This window comes from Rousettus aegyptiacus, unplaced genomic scaffold (assembly GCF_014176215.1).
Source record: "Rousettus aegyptiacus isolate mRouAeg1 unplaced genomic scaffold, mRouAeg1.p scaffold_m13_p_10, whole genome shotgun sequence".
Taxonomy (NCBI): Eukaryota; Metazoa; Chordata; class Mammalia; order Chiroptera; family Pteropodidae; genus Rousettus; species Rousettus aegyptiacus.
In genome coordinates this window covers 31,186,142-31,202,868 of record NW_023416285.1, presented here as the reverse complement: position 1 = coordinate 31,202,868, position 16,727 = coordinate 31,186,142, and the positions used below count along the sequence as shown (strand labels likewise).

The window sequence follows — 16,727 nt, the reverse complement described above, 5'->3', positions numbered from 1 at the left end:
AGGCTTTTTAGTGATCCTGATGTATGTTCAAATCAGAGAACCACTGAGAGGGGAAGAACGTGACATTTGAATCCTGTGACTACCAGGAATTAGACATGTGACTTCCCACCAGTTATATCCTCTGAACTTCAGTTTTCTCATTCATGAAAAAAAAAAATCAAAAACAGAAGAAGCAAATAAACATTATATTCATATTCGTAGAATTGTCAAAAAAAATTAAATCATAATCTATTTGAAAGCAACTGGCAGTGCCTGGCATATAATACACACAATCATTCAAGGATCATTTAAGAACTAATATGTGACAGGCACTGGACAACAAAGTGAAGAAGTAAATATTTTCTTTGCTGTCATCTAGTGAGGGGAAAAATAGCAGTTTTTAAAAATCAACTAAATGTCACGTTCGACTTGATAACAGGTAATTGGGCCCCAAGGAAGGGAAAGATTCATTCTATTTGGGAAGGACAGAGAGTCAGGAAAGTGTTCATAGAGGAGAAGACCTGAGTCACAGAGAGCCCAGAATAAATGAAGTCTTGAAAGTGTGAAAAGGCCAAATTTATGGAGGTGGTAAGAAGAGGTCAATATATATACAAGAATGACACATGAATGAGACATGACTGAGAGAGCAGAATTTACTGCAATTGGATGTCTGCTGTGAGAGGAAGACAGAAGTCACTGAGGAAGCCACAAGTGATTAGAAGGGTTGCAATTTGAGAAAGAGGAAAAGATCAGACAAAAAACAAGCCAGATCTTGAAGGTCATGAATCGCCTTTATATTTCCGGTTCCAAACAATATCAGTTTCTTTCTTTTTCTTTATTATTATTATTTTTTATCCTGGTGAAAACTACACTTTAAAGGTAGCATTGATGTTGGAAAAGAAATCATAGAATAGCTCCATCTCAATTGGGAGCCTAAGTGGAAAGGCAAAGGAGCCTCAGGATTTTTTTTTTATTATTAAATTTATTGAGGTGACATTGATTAATAAAACTATGTAAGTTTCAAGTGTATGACTCTATAGGACATCACCTGTATATTGCATTATGTGTTCACCATCCAAAGTTAAACTTCCTTCCGTCATCACATATTTGACCCCTTTTACCTTCATCTACCTTCTCCTTTCCCCCTTTCCCTCTAGTAACCACTAAACTGTTGTCTAGGAATTTTTTTATTTCTTTCTCTTCTTCTCCAGCTGATTGTCTGAATGATAGAAAAGAAACTAGCTTTTGGGGAGAGCAAGATAAGGCAAAAGGCGAGGAAAGGAGTAAAGAAGAGAGATAGAGAAAGAGAGGAGGGACTAGGAGGTGTTCCTTGGGGACTCGTCATACTTAGGGCCAGGCAGCCTACAGAAGATTTTAGATGCATTGAAGAAAATCATTTACTGCCTTTGGGTTTGTTTTGATTCTTTGCGATGCATCATTTAATGATGAGTTCTTTGTACATAGTTATTTTTAATGACTTTGTTCCCAAATTAAGCCCTTGGTACCATTGTGCCAGCACAGCCCCTGTGAAAATTGACCACTTTGTTATGTTTATAAAGAACTATAGATGTACAAATGCTGAAAATAAAACCCAGAAAATCCAAAAAGTAGACATTCTTCGTCTCTGCTACCTCATTGTACATTTAAAATGTTTTCCCAGCCACAATCATAATCATGGTTTATGGTGTTGCCCAGATAGAAGTCTTAGAACATCCGCTTCTGTAACTCAACTGAAGGCGGTAGCTTGAGCCCTCACTTCTGTTTTCAGCTCTCTGGTCAGGACAGAAGAAATTGTTATGTTTTATGTAAATATTATGGATGTGCATTCCGTCTCTGAAGCTCAGGGTTTAAAATTTTCCACTTTAGACACTTCACCACTTTCCCTTGTTTTTCCCAAACATGAAGTAAATATCGGAGAATAAAGAAAAGTTAGTTTAGACACCATAATGCTCAGTTTCAGTATAATTAAATTGCATACACATAGTCACACTCAGAGAGAGCTGGGACATCAGCTTCTAATTTGCTACCAAACAAACATTGTCTCCGGTTATTTTCCAGAGTCTAGGGTGGTAACTTCAGTAATTGAAGAGGAGAATAAACAAAGTTAGCATAAAATTATAGTCTGACACAACCTTAAATTCTGCATTTTAAGATCTGGGTGAGCTCATCTGTCACAGGGCCTAAAATAAACAAGTGTCCAAGATGGAAACAATAGTGTAGTTAAAAGTTATCCACAGAAGTGAGTCAAGCACTCAAAGTGCCTTCTGCCTGGGGCATGGCAGAATTCTGAGGGACGCATCTGATGATACTCTTTTTAAGACCTTAGGATGTTTAAGCAACCACCACAAAACAGACATACAGAAACACACATACTGTTATTCTGTTTGTAAAATGTAGGATATTAATCATGTTGATACAGTATAAAACTTACCGCATTGTGCATGTTCTGAGTTACAAGATGAATACCAGAGGGTTTAGTTTTTTCAAGATTCCAAATCGCTGGGAAATGAAGGGAGGAAGAAATAAAAAATTGTCTCTCCAGGTGAACTGCAACAGATCAAAAGACAAGGCCAAGGAATGAATATCAAGGAGTTCAAGAGCTTGCATTCTTCTCCATCTTGATAAATGAAAACTCTTATTTTTCCAATGTGCTGAGGCCAAAAAGTTGGAGTGATCTTTGACTCCTTTCTCGCATATTTTACATCTAATCAAGCTGTAAATTCCAGCAGCATTGACACCATACAAGTGGTTTGCCAGTTTTGTTGTCACCAGATTTTTAAGTGGTCTGGTTGTTCCCACCATTGTCCCTCCATTGTCTACTTTCAACCCAGAAGCTAAGCAATATTGTTAAAATTTAAGCTAGACCATATCAGTGGCTACCCATCTCTCTCAGAGTAAAATCCAAAATTTTCACTGTATCCTAAAAGCCCTCCCCAATCAGGCCTTCTCTTCCTCTGTGATGTCTTCTTTGACAATCACGCCCTCTCCCTCATGCTCACTTCACTCCAACCACCTGAGCTTCCTCCTGTAACTCAAGCCTGCTGGGCATGCTCCCGCCTCAGGACATTTGCGTTTGCTATTCCTGCTTCCTGAAATGCTCTTTTCTTAGATATACAAAAAGTTTCTCCTTATGGATTATGGGTCTTTTGTCAAAAATATTTACTTTAATCAGTAAAGCCTTCCATGACCACGTTATTTAAAATTGTAATTTCTTTCTTCGCTATTAGCATTCCCTGATCCTAAGGTTGTTTAATTGTTTTTGATATATTTATTTTTTTTAGGTGAGGTAACTCTTAGTTGACCTCACAGATTGCAAGGACCTTGTTAGCTTACAATCTCTTGTTAAAATTATCTATCTATCTATCTATCTATCTATCTATCTATTTACTTATTTATTTTTTATGTCCATAGCACCTGGTCTTCCTAGGTGGTCTCCCATCCAAGTACTAACCAGGCTTGACCCTGCTTAGCTTCCAAGATCAGATGGGATAGTGCTTGTTCAGGATGGTATGGCCATAGAATTGTTTGTCTTTTTTTATGGTTGTTTCCGCAGTGACTAAAGTAGTGGCACAAGGTAAGTACATACTCAATAAATATTCATTAATATAATGAAAAGAATCTTTCAAATAATTCCAATTGTACTACTTATAAGATCAGCCCAGCTCTATTTCACTCTGGATATTTGCAAAACAGATGTGAGGAGTCCCAGGATTTGTAACTAAAAAGAGGGAAGAAGAAATTTTGAGGAAACTGTGGTCATGCAGAGGGGGTGTGATGCCTCTACTATATTGGTCTTGTGGCTCCACAGAACAGTCACCTGACTTGTCGCATCTGGTTCCCAGGCCCAACAGAGGTCATTCTATAATATTTGGGACCAAATACTTAGGAAGGAGAAAGCAATTTTAAAGACTGGTTTGCTAAACATTAGCCAACAGCATTTTCCTAAATTCATTAAATGTTAACAACGCTGTCCATATTTCCAAATGGCCATGATATTCCTTTAAATAGTAAAATGCATTTGGTGTTAAAAAAATATTACTACTAATACTGTGAACTTTATTTATACTCCCAATATTGGTTTAAAATAGCAGGTTCACTTGCCTTTAGACTATCTTTATAAATGCACTCGGCTTTATCTAGACTCTGGATTAATGAGGCTGGCCATTCTCATTTCTCAAACATGGATTAGGATAAAAATTCCCATAGTATGATAAAAAATTACTTGGTTAAAAGATCAAATAAAATTTTCTTTCTTGCCACTTTGAACTGAGGAAGTACACTGCACTGAAGGCCTTCAGCTATGATTATGTGAGGTAGCTAGTCAGACATGAGCGACAAGGGGGAACGAAGGAACAGGGGCCAGCCAAGAGACCACTCCAGGAAAACCCTAATGGTGGTAGAATTCTGGGTACGCACATGTGCACGAGGCAGAGTTATATAGCATCCAAGTGTCAATCGAAATGACCTCACTTGCCAATCACCTAGGAATGCCTTTGGAACCACCCATCACAGCCCAAACCTAATGCAGACATTCCTACTTCTTGGCCCTTTTGTGCCCTTTTGTGTAGCTTTTTTTGTGGCCCCTTTGTGTTGGTTATTTTGTTACAGCACTCTGTTACAGCTTTTCACTGGAGCCATGTGCCTCCTTGGAGCATTGTTTGTCTTTCTAAAATACACTTTTAATTAATCTTTTCTAAATCTCACTGACCTGTTATCCTTCACTGCATCACCGAGGATGAACAGAGGAAAAATGCTAACTAACTGCACGTCTGCATCGCTGTTATCCCTCTGTCTCCCCCCTGCTGGTGCGGGGGACACGGAACTCCAGTCGGCCCCAATGGTAACAATTATGTGTTATCTTAAACTGATCTTGTTAGATCTACCACAATGCACACAGGTATCCACCATTCATTTTCAACTGCCATGGACTGATCTCTGTCCTCAAGTTTGCTCCCTCGAGGAGATGAGGGGAATAATGATTTAGAAGCAAACAAGAAAACTTCTAGGTAATAAATAGCTTCAATGGACAATAACATGAATGAAAGTACTCAGACCGTTTTTCGGAGGCTGAAATGAGTCACTTCACATTCAAAGATATTGCAACAAGTTCTGATGCACAGAGGATTCATTTTTCTTTTTAACAACCCAAAGTCAGTCTTATGGCTCACTGGAGAAGCTGAATCACAAAAATTACAAAGCACCTCATGCAAGCGCTCTAGAGAGGCATACAAAATTGTCCACCCTATTATTTTCAGAGAGAAAATATCTTACCTCACTAAAATACGCTGATGGTGAAAGAACATACCTTAAAGGGGGGCAAACCTTTCAGGTGGGAACATCTTAGAAACCCAGACTGAATCCCTATGGTGTCAAAAGCTCTCAATAGTTGGATGATATTGTATTTTTTCACTCTCTCTGAGCAATTCGATGTCATAAAAGAATAATCTCAGCTTCGGACTTTTATGTTAAAAATGAATCAATGGTTCAAAGTCAAATAATTTTTTTAAGTAACATTTCTTACATCCCCTGACTATCTTTACTGCCAACAACAAAATATACATAAGAGCTCAGACTGGAAAATTTTTAATATTGTTTCTTTTAACAAGAATTATTTTTGGTTTTGGCTGCATAGTATGAAGCATTGGTCCACTCACACTTTCCTCAGCTGCTCACATTGCCAAGTGTACATAGTATCCCATTTTTTAACTAAACTATGGCTACTTTTCATTTTATCCCTTCTGAGCTTCATCAGCAGCTTTGGGTGCCGTGCAGTGGAGTTCGGAGGTCAGCTTAAAAAAAAATCTCAGTTAGGAACATCTGAAGAGCTTTGCAAGGCTTTATAAATATGCATAAACAAACTCACTCTACCTATATCAAAAGGGTTAGGAGCTCCCGAGCAGCACTTCGAGATCAGCGGTTTGCTTTCATCCCTGTCCAGCACTTCGCACAGCTGGCAGCCCTCCATGCTTCGGGGAGTGCTGGGACAGCAGAGTACACAAGACTTCAGTCTCAGCCAGAATTTCCATAATCACATCAGCAGATGGAATAATAATCACCACTGAAGTGACTGCACAGTCTTTCTGATCCAAAGAAATTTCCTCCTACCTCATTTCAAAATCATCTCTGCTGGCAGTTTACACGTAAGGTATGTGTAAAGGTTACCAAGCTAAGGTGATTCTAAAATTATTGATTAGTGCAAGCCCTGCATTTGAATACAATGCTGAGAAAGGAGCCATTGAAAACCTGTAGGGAGGTTGAACAAACGCAGACCTTTGTGAGTGCTACAGGGAGCACTGTCATTTTGTTGGTGGCTGGAAGCGGTAACTGAGAGGTCTGACACTCGCAGCACTGTGTCCTGGCCTCTTGGGCTCTGTCTCTGCAGCTGCGATTTCAATCATGACTGTACATGAGAGTGTCCTCCCCCAGCCTCTGTGTGGTAGGTTCTTGATTATTCCACGAGGAAAAACCAGTTATGTGGATTATATTGCAGAGAATGTCGAATCAATACAACTGGAATAGTACTTTCTAGAATCTGATCTTATTAGTGTATTTAATGTTGATTTCTAGGCAAGAGCTCCGATTCTGCCCAGGAATACCCATATGAAGAGTATGACAAATTTAAGGTACCTACCTATAAAATAACATCAAACAGTATCTCTATTGCGTAGCGTTTTAAATCGTTGGAAGTTTAAGACTTTATTGATACCATGCATTATCTGAGAGTATCTGGAAACAGATATGGATTTCTCAAATTAATTTTTTAATATTCAGCTATGGAAAAATCTTTTACCAATATAATAATGTCCAGGCCATCCACATGAACAATCTGAATAACCATGAAAGTAAACATGAATCTCTCTTCTATGGCTAAGAATTCATAAAAGGTGTCAGTAATTACTACATATGTTTACATAACATAATCTACTAAAGAAATAATGAAAACAGGAGAGAAGGAATCTATTACTTCAGCAGAAAATTTTACTGAGAGTTACATGTCTAACACTATTCCAGAAACCAAAGAGAATATAAAGAAGTCTTTCTCTTTGTACCTCCCTTGGAGTTTAAATCTTTTTTTGCATAGCTTCAACTATATGCTGATTCAGAGGACTATATTCTTTGAAATTTTTGCCACCTCCTCCAAGCTTCAAATCAACATTAACAATTATACCTCTTTCTTTTACAGGGGAGAGGAGGTTTAAATTGCCAGATAAAATGCATGACACCCAATTAAATTTGTTCCAAACTTGTAGGCCAAACTTACACTAAAAAAGTGTTCATTGTTTATCTGACATTTAAATTAATCTAGGCTTCTTGTATTTTAATTTGCTAATTCTGACAACCCTGGGGTAAAGTTTGGGATGAAGTTTTGTTCTTTTGTGTCTTGATCTCTGCATTTTCCCTTCTCCCCTAATTCTGAGCACTAATCAAGCCCTAAACATTGTTTTTTTTTTTTTGTTTTTTGTTTTTGTTTTTGTTTTTTTTTTGGTCTTAGGATCTTTGCAGGCTATAAAGTTCAAGCTGAAGCTCAATGAAAAGATTATGCGTGTTGTTTTAAAGGGAAGAGAAGAGAGAGGACAGGTGACTTGAGGGAGAGATTTTCCATAGACATGAGAGATCAGAGGTTGGCAGGTCTTGCATTTATCAGGGGCCAGTGAATCCTTAGAAACACTGGAGTATAAAAATGAAGAGCCTTTCAAGAGGATGATTTGGAGAAATGATGTATCCAGGGAAGTAGTACCTATGATACCAAGGCTCCTGGCCATGCTATCAGTTCACATATCTGAGCTGTGAGTGGGACATCAGACCTGAAGATTCTGTGTGCATTGCAGTGATGGGTGCTTCAGTGGAAACCAGTGTTGACTGCTGATTGTAAGTTTTACTTGATGCTTTGGCATCAAATTTTATCACAGGAACTTTGCACCAGGGGGAACCAAAATTATAGATGATTGAATTTACTTCTATGCACAGAAGTATGGGGACTAAGAATCTAATGAAAATTTATTTAAAAGGAATAATGAAATGAGATATTTCTTTCATACTACATTTACGGAATCAAATTCAGACACTTCTGTGTTAGACATTGATGATTTTTCATCTAAAACCACTTCTTTTCTCAAATTTATCCTCACTGGCAGATTGCCTTCTGCTATAGAAGCTAAACATGCCAGAAATTGCTATTGCAATCTCTTTATAAGCTATGAGAATGTCACTCAACCCAGGCCACTGAGAAAGTTTCTTTTTCCATTGAAACAAACAAACAAATGAAAGTTGTACAAAAAAAAAAAAAAAAACTATCTTTCTGTATTTGGATGTGGTTATGAGGATATATCATCTGGATTTGTGGCAACCATCTTTTGATTGTGAGAGGACAAACTGAACACAAATGATTTGAGGCATAAGCCTTAAGGAATAGGGAATGGAAAGAGGCAAGGAGCTTGAGGGTATGATGGTATCATTGAATCATTTATTAGTCAACTCTGTAACTGCCCTTCCTCAGAACTTTTGTTTCATGAGATAATAAATGTTTAAGATGTTTACTTAGTTTTTCCATTATTTGCTTCTAAAAGAATCTCAAATGGTGGATCACTGGTGTCACAGGTGGGGTTTCCTGGAAGCAGATGCTGAGATGCAGTTTAGTACAAGATGTAAATTAGGGACAAACTGTGAAAAAGAAAGGATAGGAAGCAGAAGTGGTCAGAGAAAGAAGTTGTACTGGAAGGGCACTGCAAGCGCTGCTCATGAAAGCCATCAAGCAACAAGCCATAATGGCCAGACCTTTACTCTCCTGCTTCACTCCGAATGCAAGCTGCTTTGGGAAGAATGTGACCTCAGGCAAAGACGATCTCTGAAGCTAAGGCAATTCTATGGACAAAACAACTGAATGTTGACTTCTGACCATGTGCACTGTTGCTAACCAACAAGTCCTTTCTTGAAGGGCGATTTGGGTATCTTCCTGTCCATATTAGCTGTTTGCAAATATCCATTCATCCATACACACATAAATGCATGAATATATTCACATATACTACCTGCTAAATCTATCTGTATTCTAATACCTCAGATTCAATGCAATAAGGATGAAAAGATGACTTAGTCCTCATATTATATTGAGGTGTTATAAACACTTCAAGTTATCTTTGACATATCTTTCTTCCCTCTTTCTACCCAGTCAATGTGTCTTACTTTGATCTCCTCTTTTTTCCCGTTTACCACTGATGTCAGTGAAATTGAAGTGTTGTGCCTCAACTAAGGCTAAAATCATTTGGTCTTTTAACCTTTCAATTTATTCTTCTGACTATTACTACCAACTTGCTTTTCCTAGAGCCAAGTTCTGATAATGGTGTTGCCCCTTGTAAAAACCTCTGATAACCTTCCTCAAATTGTCTATTAAATTTCAACAAAGTTCTTCATTTGTCATTCCATTCCTTTCAAGATCCTGTTTTTAACTTATGTAACACAAACAATGAGAGTATTGGTAATTCCGGCATGATATGTTCTATTTTCTACCTCTCTGCCTTTCTCTGAGCTTTGTCATTTTAAAAATCTCTTTCTTCACCCTCACTAACGATTTCAAAATTTTTAGCGGAGGTAAGCCTGACCCATCAGACCTACTGGTCAGTATACCACACCAAGACACACAAACTGAATGTCGATCCTACTTTTGCTGTATCATATATTCTGCTTTTTATTATGTTTGCAGGGCTGACTTGCCCAATAAGCACACTAAGTGCTGATTGTGGCACCAGAAAATCAGGACACAGCAGACTGAGTTTATATTTCACCGTGATTAATACACTTGTTTTGTATTTAGGCCAAAAGCATACTAGCACCAGCATGCACTGCCCCTCTAACATTATAAATCTTGGGATCAGCTTGGCATCTTTTTTCTTATATAGGTTTTAGATATGTACCCTGTGCATCTCCATTTATGCTAGGGCTTTTCTGTTGCAGGCATGAGATCCAATGGAAACTACTCAATGTGCACACGTGAATAGCCCATAACTGGGATAGCGTTCAAGTCCCATGTGTCAGACTTGCCACAAAGGGAGAAAAGAGGCAGAGTTGTAGAGCAATCCTGGACTTGAAAACATATGCTTTCCCTTAATAAGGCTGATCTAACCACCACTCTTATTGAGTACTCAACCTACACACAGCATAAACCAACAACAAAAATTCAATATGGCTTCATTCCTCAGAGAGACCAGTTAGCCACTTGGTGACTGGTCAGTTTTATCTGGCTCCTTTTACTTTAAAAAGGACAGTGATACGTCCTTACAAAAATCATTATATACTCTATTTATGGACCTTTAGTCCCTGTTTGCATCATTATTTAAGTGTGAACCCAATGCCTTACCTTTACCAATGAAAGGATATGCAACTGTGGGCTCCTAACTACTCAGGAGCCCACACTTATTTACCATGTACTTTATACTCCAAAAATAGACAGCCTGATAAAAGGTGGAAAGACTTAGCTGAGGTGACAAGTTAAGGACAGAACCCTGTGAGATTGGGGTGTTATTTTCTGGGGTGCACAATTATGTGCATAGATAGGAGGAGAGCAAAGGAAAAAAAATATAAGTTATACTGAACTAGATGTTGCAGGTATCATCTGGCTTCTTTTTAGGCAAAGAAAGAACTTATTTACTTACCATTACATGGTAATTAAGCCTGATTATCATTAGGAGCTAGGGTTGTTGCTACACAATGATGACAGTGAGGAGTGTCTTGAACAGGGGATTAACTGTGGTGTCTCCTGGCACTTCTATGTTATATAAAAATCATGAATGGGCAATTGTAGCAACCACAACCTGACAAGGACAAGACAACCCCAGGTTTAAACCTCTTAGGGCTGAAGATCTAGGTTATCTTACTAGGCTAGCAGTCCAGGCCAGCATGAGTGTTAGCTGAGAGCGAGGGAAATCTAAAATGAAGGATAATGGAGGGAGATGGTGAATCCCCCTTACAGACTTGGAACCAACTGTGGGTACTAGAATCTGCCTTGCTAACTCTCTTTAAGATTCTTTGAAAGGTTAAAACTTTCTGCCATCTTTATGAATTAAACTTATACTTACTATCCCAGGAAAAATTGGGAGCATCTTTATCTTAGGAGACACATGGATATCTTTAGAATAAATGGATCCAAAAGAGAGTCTTTGTTTATATGACACTCCAGTTCATGCACTTGCTTTACTTCCGGGTCAGAGTTTGAGCAGCAGCTTGTTTGTGCCCAGGTCGCTGCTGCCGCCACCAACACCACTGCAGATCTATAGCTTGCCTCGTTGAAGTCTCCCAGGTAACACCTATTGCTCCTGTACAAACTCCAACAGTTCCTTGCCTCACATCATGCCATGTACCTTAATCTCCTGCTCTGGTGCTTCTCTGACGCCACCACAGCATGAGATAGTTCAGGACTCTCTTAACATTCATGCCCGTGATACCCAAAAGTTTGGGAGAGTAGATGCTTCATGGGGTTAGTTTGGACCAGTGGAAGTTGAGTCAACAGATAAATTCTCCTCTCTTAATCTCCCACCATAGACTGTTTGGAGTTGCAATGACTATATATGGCTTCTGTGAAAACATCTTGGACGATTGAACAACCAGCCTGTCAGGAAACTGTGGCCAGTTAGCAGTGAACTCTATTAGATATATCTTCCCTGCTCTACTTCAGTCCCCACTCCACTGCCTCTTGCTTCTTAGGCTTGCGTTCCCCCAACAGTGTTAATGTATACGTGTATGTCTTTGTCTGTATTTTCTAGGGAAGCTGCATTAAGATATAGGTATATCTTAATTTATTAAAAAGATGAGAATTTTAAAAAATAGTTTCATAGTGGAAATCTTTTTTAAAAAAATTAATATCATCATGGGAAATGTGAAAATAATTTGTATTTATTTACACTAACTTTATAGCTTTGTATTGTTTTTTATTTTGGATGAGACTGGACACCGTAATCTTTTCACTGCTTATTACTTCCAGCAGTACTAATCAGACATTACTGTTCGAATTTACTTGGCATCTGCTTAACTAGATTAATTTGTGAGGAGAGGTTCTATACCTTGTTTTCACTCATCTCAGTATTCCTCACTGAGGGTAACTTACAACTGTTAAAATTATAGGTACTGATTACATGTCTAAACTCCCCTTTCACTGAGACTGCTCTGAGGCTATCAGTCATGAAGTAAAGGAGAATATATCCTGGGTAAATGTGATCCTGGGAAATTAGGAATGGCACTTATGATCAGGTTTCAAGGAACGGATACTCTTTGTTATATTCAAAGAAAGGGTGGTATTCAAAGAGAAGCAGCAACAATAGATAAATAACTGGGGAAATAGGGAATTTGGAAGATGAGGCTGAAAAGTTAAGCAAATGCAAACATATATCAGGGTAAGGAGTATCTAATGTTAAAGAGAAAAGGAAGAAACTACACATGTTTATAAATTAAAAAATGAGAGATTCAGTGTCTTTCTCTTGGAATTTCCATTCGTATTGGGAAAAAGAAGAAATAAACAGGAAATAATTGAGGAAAAGTGAAGACTGAGCAAGTGTACAGAAGAGCGATTATGAACAAGTACTTATGGATTTCAGACATCTTTTTAAAAGTGCTTTTCCAAGTCCTTTGCCAATTTTTAAAAATTTTAATTGTGTTTTCTGTTTTGTTTTTCTTACTGATTTTTAAAAAAAGTCTATATATGAATCCATTGTTGGAATAAAGCAACAATGTTGCAAATGTCTTCTCGTCTGCAGCTTGCCTTTTAATTTCTTTAAGTCATCTTTTAATAACAGAATTTCTTGATTTTAATGAAGCTGAATTTACTAATTATTTCAATAGTTAGGACTTTTGTGTTTTGTTATCTTTGTCAACTCCAAGATCAAGTAAACAGATTCCTGTTTTTTCTTCTAGAAGTTTTCTTTTTACTTTCTTACCTTTTTATTAGAGTCTATCATCTATCTCAAATATATTTTTTTCTAGACACTAGAAGTTAGGATAATAGAGAAATTTATATTATTTAATGTCTTAAATTAGTTTTGAGAAATTCTGAGTCAGAATTTCTTTAAATATTGACCGTCTCATTTTTCTTTTCCAATTACATATGCTGTATATACATTTTTTACCATATTCCATATATTTCTTATACTACTTTTTAAATTTTTGACTTTTTTTTTATTATAGTGACATTGATATTCTGTATTCTCCATCATTTTTCTCTCTCTCTATGGATCAATTTGGATACTTACTATTGATCTATTTGTCAGTTCACAAATCCTCTGTTTTACTATGTCTAATCTGCTATTAAAGGAATTATTTAAATTATATTGTATTTAATTCAGTTATCTATTTCAATTATAAAATTTCTATTTGTCTATGTTTTAATGTACTCTATGTTTCTGATGAAAGTCTATATACTACTCCCTAAAATTTGAGCACATTAATTATCATAATTTTAAAGCCCCTATCTGATAACACTAACATTTGTAGTACCCTTTAGTTCACTTATATTATCTGTTGCTTTTCTCTTGGTTTTGGTCATCTGGTGTTTCTTGTTTTTTAACTGTCTTACAATGTTTTATTTTATACCAAAGATTGTTAATGAAAAATTATGGAAGTTTTCAAGGTATTGTTATCTTAATCTAAAGAAGGTTAACATTTTTTCTTTTCAATTATTTTTATATGAATTTTGGAAAGCAGCTAGAGTACCAGCAGATTATCTTGATATTTGCGCCTCTTCTTTCTGGATTATAGCTCCTCGAATTTTCCCTCTTTGTGTTCTACTACCTTCAAATTATTGCCTTTTACAATCTACTCAGGTCATATCACTGATAGCAGAATGGCTAGTCTAGAACCAGTAATTCCATCAAGTTTAGGGCTGGATACTCTGCTAACAGGGCTTTGATATCTGAATAAGTAAGGAAACAGAAAAGGGTTTTCTAGAGAGAATTAATAGCCTGAGCATAAGACCACATTAGGATGGATAAATTTTTTAAGAGCCAATTATCCTTTGAAATATGTGATTTATGTTAAGTGGGCGTAAGGCGTAAAAGTGCTTGAACGAAACTAGGTTATCAAGAATTTATTTCGGGATTGGTAGGAAGCTATTAGTCTTTTTAAGCACAGGTATAATAAGATAAATTTGGACAGCTTATTTTATCAATTGTCTTTTTAAAAAGTAAAATCATCTTGATTTTATATGAAAAAGGATGTCACTGTAGTATAATCCTATATAATCAAACTGCTGTAATCTCTTCTTGAAGAATGATGCTTAAAGACATTGTTTAAACCATTTTTTAGTAGCAGACCTCTTTGAAAATCTAATGTTGGTGGGCTCTGGGAGAAGGGCCCTCAAATAGAGGCCCTAATAAGGAGACTAAAGAAAATGGCACGAAAGATGAAAATGTCACCAAAATAATAATTAACCTTACAGTTTTTACAATTCAAGTTTCATAGTGTGCATTGGCAAATTTTATGTGGAACTTGGGAAGAAGCGTTAAAAATTTTTTTATTATTGGGCTGTTTGATTTAATTTTTCACTGTTATAAATGACTCTCCTGTGAACATATTTATGGGTATAGTACAGTTATAATCCTAAGACATCATTTCCAACAAGGACATGTCCCCAAGGTTCTCTGACTTAGAAAATATTTATTTTGTTTTAACACCAACAAATTTATAAACAACTTTTTGACAACTAAAATTACCCTGTTCAATGTATTTTTTATTGTGGTAAAATACACATAACAAAATTTACCATTTTAACCATTTTGAAAATAGATAAACTTATTTTTTTTTAGAACAATTTTTGATTCACAGTAAAATTGAGTGGGAAATACAGAAAGTTTCTGTATACCTCCCGTCCTCACATACAACATCTCCCACCATCAACATCCCCCAGCAGAATGGTACATTCATTAAAATCAGTGAAGCTACATTGACACACCATTATCATCTAAAGTTCATAGTTTACATTAGGGTTCACTCTTGGTGTTGTACATTCTATGGATTTTGACATATTACACAGAATAGTTTCACTACTCTAAGTATCCTCTGTGCCCTGTCTATTCATCCCTTCATTCCCGCTAAACCTTGACAACCACTAATCATTTTACTGTCTTTAAAGTTTTGCTTTTTCCAGACGATCATATAGTTGGAATCATATAGCATGTAGCCTTTTCAGATTTTTTTTTTCACTCCATAATATTCATTTAAGGTTTCTCTATGGCTTTGTAATTCATTTCTTTTAACACTGAAAAAGGACCATTGTATGGATGTACCAAAGTATATTTATTCTCTAATCTATTGGAAGACATGTTGGTTGTTTCCAAGTTTTGGCAATTATAAATAATGTTTCTGTAAACATCTATGTATGGGTTTTTGTGTGGACGTATGTTTTTAATTCATTTAGATATATAGCAAAGAGCATGATTGCTAGACTGTATGGTAAGAGTGTGTCTAATTTGTAGCAGTTGCCAAACTCTTAGAAAATGTCTATACCATTTTGCAGTCCCACTGGAAATGAATGAGAGTTCTTATTACTGCACATCCCTGCCAGCATTTGATTTGTCAGTGTTTTCGATTTTGGTCATTCTAATAAGTATGTAGTAGTATCTTATTGTTTTAATTCCCAATTCTCTAATGATATATGATGTTGAACACCTTTTCACATACTTACTTGCCATCTGTATACCTTCTTTGATGAGGTGTGTATTTAGATCTTTTGCCCACTTTTTAATCCAGTTGTTCATTTTCATATTGTTGAGTTTTAAGAGTTCTTTGTATATTTTAAATAATTGTTTGTTTTTTTTTTATCGAATGTGTCTTTTACAAATATTTTCTCCCATTTTGTGGCTTGTTTTCTTATTATCTTAACATTTTAAGCATTTTGGAGTGTACAGTTCAGTTGCATTAAGTACATACATATTATTCTGTAACTGTCACCACCATTCATCTCCAGAAATTTTTGTCTTTCCATACTGAAACTCTGTACCCATTAAACAATAGAACTTTACATTTCCCATTCTCCTAGTCCCTAGTCACCACCATTCTACTTTCTGTCTCCATGAATTTGGCTACTCTAGGTACTTCGTATATGTAGACTCAGACAATATTTCTTCTTTGGTGACTGACTGGCCTGTTTCACTTAGCATAATGCCTTCAAGGTACGTCTATTTGTAGCTTGTATCAGAATGTCCTTCATTTTTAAGGTTGAATAATATTTTAAATATAAGCCACATTTTGTATCTTTTATATATAAGCCACATTTTGTTTATCCATTTATCTGTTCATACATATTTGGATTACTTTCACCTTTTGGCTATTGTAAATAATGTTATAGTGAACATGGATTTGCAAATGTCTGCATGAGTGTCAGTTCGATTTATTTTATAAAATAATTTGCAATAAGTGACAACTAGGTTGTATCTTAAATTTTTCTTCCTCCCAAGTTAAACTCATAACTTAACCATTTAAATATTTAGGTTTTACTTTTTATTTTATTATACTTGACAGTGTTCTTTCTTATTATGGTATCATTATGAAAAATAATGATATTTAAATGTTTACAGTAATAATGCAACATTATGTGTTGTTAAAATTCTACATTTTCTTTCTCATTTAAACTACTTTATTTTCCTCTAATAGCAATACTGCTTTGAGCTTACAATTTTTATTTTACGCACTATCTTACTCTGATTCTCTTGCTTAGAAGAAACAACTAATTATTGGTTAAGTGATTAGCAACATATACTGTGACTAGA

The 16,727-nt window shown here is 36.1% G+C and overlaps 1 pseudogene; it reads right to left on the bottom strand.

Moving 5' to 3' along the window:
* Positions 1 to 3,381: 3,381 nt before the first annotated feature.
* Positions 3,382 to 3,500, bottom strand: LOC118608978 (annotated as a pseudogene).
* Positions 3,501 to 16,727: the final 13,227 nt, after the last annotated feature.